Raw genomic sequence first — 4,081 nt, 5'->3', positions numbered from 1 at the left:
AAAATGAGGTTTGGACAAAACTGTCTTTATAAAAAAAATCACTGTGACCAGAGATAACCTTCCCAGGCTACACCACTGGCTGCACTAACACACAGCAAATTGTTTGATGATTACCTAGTGGGAAAAAATGTACTATGCAAACTCTGCCCAGAGCAATTCTCTTTTTTGTACCCCCTCATATTGGAGAAAGATGTGTTAATCTGTTCCCTAACAATCTATAGCTTCAAACCATTAAAAGCAGTTCTACTTGTTCTATAAGGTTGCTATGAGTTGGAAAAGACTTGATGAGAGTGTTTTCTGTTTCATTTTGGGAGGGGTCAGGTGGGCAGGCGAGTGTGACTAGCATAGTGGTTAAATGATTGGCTGCCAACCACAAGGTTGTTGGTTCAAACTCAATAATCCCTCCATGGGAGAGAGAGCTGCCTGCTCCCATAAAGATTTATTTTCTCAGACACCCTATAAAGGAGTTCTATTCCGCTGATAGGGTCATTATGAGTTTTAATAAACTCTTTGAGCAATGTATTTTTTGGAGGATGGGTTACTCTTTTGCATGCTTTAAAATTATCTATGTTTGCATAACTCTTATGTTCTTTTAGAGTAGGCACCAAATTTTATACTTATTATTTTTCCTGATTTCTATTATAGACAGATTATCAAGGGCATGAGTAGTTTCTTGATAAACATTTAATGGTTGCATTGATTGATAATAACAGTTTTTCTTTGTGCATGGAATCTCAACAGACCTCAAATTTGGCAGAAAAACGTGAATTGGAGAAAACCCACAAGTTTATGTTTGAAAGTGTTCTGGCATATTATTTGCTATTCTTCCAATTATAGTAATTTAATTTTCAGTTAACCTAAAGAAACTAGTGCATGGGAGAGATCATTTCTCTGATATCGGAGAAAGTGAGGGTATATCTCAAATTCACTTCTGGACATTTGCTTTTTCAGATTTTTATTACTATTCTTGAGCCAGAGGAAATTAACTAATAAGAATAATGCCCAAATAACTTGGATTGGATTAGTTTGCCAAAATCCTATCATTCAATTGGAACCACAAAAAATAACAAATACAAAAGTGTGTTAGTCCGGGTAGACTTGAGGAACAGATCCAGTGACATTCATATATATGTAAGAATGAACTTTATGAGAGGGAACAATACGGCCGGTGAGGGAAACCGGCAGCTACAGTCCTGTGGTTTCTGCCAAAATGAACCCTTTAGTGCTGGATATCGGAGCCTACAACGCCAAAATCGGCTACAGCCATGAAAGTGATCCGGTTATTCCTAAATGTCAGTTCAAGTCAAAGACAGCACGTCTCAAAACCTTCACTGCTAACCAGGTCTATGAGCTAAAAGCCACTTCTGGACTCTTTCCATCCTCCCTTTTCAGAAGGGTTAGTTACTTGGTAAACTGGGATGTTCAAACACTAGTTTGGGATTACCTTTTTGGCAAAGAAATATTTCAGGTTGACTTTGTAGATACAAACATTATCATCACAGAACCCTATTTTAACTTCACTTCAATTCAGGGATCAATGAATAAAATTCTGAAGAATACCAGTTCCAAGCAGTGCTGAAGAGTAAATGCAGGTGCTCTCAGTGCACACAGGTATTTCAGAGATAATCCTTCAGAGTCATGCTGTATCATTGTAGGTAGTGGATATACTGTTACACATATTGTTCCCTATTGTAGAAGTAAAAAGGAAAAAGAAGCAATTATTCGGATAAACGTGGGAGGAAAACTCAACAAATCATCTCAAAGTGATCATCTCTTACAGGCAACTACATCCTATGGATGAAACACATGTGATTAACCAAGGCAAAGAAGATGTCTTCTATGTGCTTTCAGATTTTTATAGAGACATGGATATTGCAAAGTTGAAAGGAGAAGAAAATACAGTAATGGTAGACTATGTTCTGCCGGATGTCAGTACAATTAAAAGGGGGGTTTGTAAGCCAAGGAAAGAAATGGTGCTAAGCAGAAAATACAAATCTAGCGAACAAATTCTTCGTCTAGCCAATGAGAGATTTGCTGCTCCAGAAATACTTTTTAATCCTTCTGATATAGGCATTCAAGAGATGGGCATTCCAGAAGTAATTGTCTACTCAATTCAGAATTTACCAGAAGAGATGCAGCCACATTTTTAATAGAATATTGTTTTGACTGGAGGAAAATCCCTTTTCCCTGTATTTAGGGATCAAGTTTACTCCGAAGTGTGATGCCTCACACCAACAGATTATGACGTTTCTGTTGTGCGACCAGAAACCCTATTACTTATTCCTGGGAAGGTGGAAAATTGATACCAGAGAACGATGACTGAAGATATAGTGGTAACAAGAGAGAATTATGAAGAAAATGGACATAGCATCTATGAAGAGAAACTTGATATTTAAGGACCATTTCTGAATGAAGGTCTTGACTGGTTGTGATTGGTTATATTTCCATGTTCTTCATTTTAAAGGCAGCTCAGGACCTATGCTGTCTTTCATCTTGATAAAAGCTTGAACTCGTGTAATGTAAATATGGTTTGGTCCTTTGTCAAAGATGATGGGGCTAGGCTAGTACACAACATTGGAACTCAGCTGACAATTTCAAGGACAATCATAACAGTGCTTAGGCTGTTTCTGAGAGTAGATCAGCTCTCCTCAGAAGGTGAAAGGGAATGCGTTTTAAGTCTTCACAGTTGAAAGCTCAAACTTAACTGTTTCACCAATCAGTTTTCCTTAGAAGATAGTTTTGTGTGACTCTGACTTGGAATTGGTAATATTCTTTCAGGCTGGTATGACTTTACTCACTCTCTTAGGAACAAGTACTTTAAGACAAAATTGTCACTTCTATTTATACATACTAGATGAAAGAATAACTTTGTATGTGTGTCACATTTTTTAACTTGGAGTAGTGTTGTAAGGGGAGAATACAGCCAATTTGTTCATGTTTAAAAATGAACTTTATATCAAAGTATTTATATATTAAGTAAATATCTCAGCCCAGTTCAGATCATGACCATAAGTCTGATATTAGCCCTTAGGCCATATGTCCAATACTGGCCCATAATTTCCTCTTTAGACACACAGAAAATGCAATGATGCTGAATGCAGGATGATCACTGGCCAGTGGGTAGAAAGTCTTGTGGATCCAGTGGCAGTGGAAGCATCTCAGTGCTGGCGTGGGTCTCCACGTGTCTCCTCCACCTCCAGGGCTCTGACTCCATCAGCTTAGCTCCATGTGGCTTGTCAACAGGAATGTCAAGCAGAGGAGTGTGTCCTTCCTCCAGGGAGGAAGACAGGAGTTCCCAGAATCCCAAGGCCATATCCACACAGAGGCATTATTGCCTATAACCTGATTGACAGACTAGACTCCACCCATTTGCTTAAATTGACAGAAGATTATGTTACTGTCACACCAAAGGGTATTCAACTAATCTGTATTGATGAAAGGAGACTCCACTAAAATCATCTCAAAATGACTTCAGTTCACATGGGATTTGGTTTTTCAAGCCGGGACTTCAGTGCATAAGTTTTTTATTTTGATTTTTTGTTTTATTTTTTGTTTCAATCTCTTATACACAGGGAAATCAAATAAACATTAATAAGGATTCAGTGGGAGGGTATATGTGTGTGTTGGGAGGCACTAGTAGGCAGGTCATTAAAAATATGCATCTGCTTCTTGTCTGTTGTTATGGAAAAAAGATGCTTTTTATTGTGTGTTTCTTTTAAATCTAGATAAATTTAAAGAATTTAATGCTCTAGTTCAGAGTTGATTTCACAAAGCCAAGATATAGTAGTACACGAGTGTTTTACTCTTTTATACAGTAATCCTAGGAATAAAATAATAATAGCTGACTAGTGGACAGCTACTTTGTCTAAGAGCCCTGGAGTAGTATTGGTTCTGTGTTGGGTTATGATCCTCATGGTTGGTAGTTCAAAATGAACAGTCGCTTCTCGGAATTTCTCAGGAGGTTTTCTATGAGTCAGTGTTGACTTGATGGCAGTGATCTTTATGTTTGTTTGTTCAAATTATTACTAATCTTTGCAATAAACCTGTTTTCAGATAGGAATATCATTTCTGCTTTATATCA

The 4,081-nt window shown here is 37.5% G+C and overlaps 1 pseudogene; it reads left to right on the top strand.

Moving 5' to 3' along the window:
• The first annotated feature begins 1,210 nt into the window (after positions 1-1,210).
• Positions 1,211-2,396, top strand: LOC142448670 (actin-related protein 6 pseudogene; annotated as a pseudogene).
• The last annotated feature ends 1,685 nt before the right edge of the window (positions 2,397-4,081 follow it).

The sequence above is a fragment of the Tenrec ecaudatus genome, chromosome 5 (genome assembly GCF_050624435.1).
Source record: "Tenrec ecaudatus isolate mTenEca1 chromosome 5, mTenEca1.hap1, whole genome shotgun sequence".
In the NCBI taxonomy this organism is placed as follows: Eukaryota; Metazoa; Chordata; class Mammalia; order Afrosoricida; family Tenrecidae; genus Tenrec; species Tenrec ecaudatus.
Note: the sequence above shows the minus strand (reverse complement) of the source record. Positions and strands in the feature narration are given on the sequence as shown.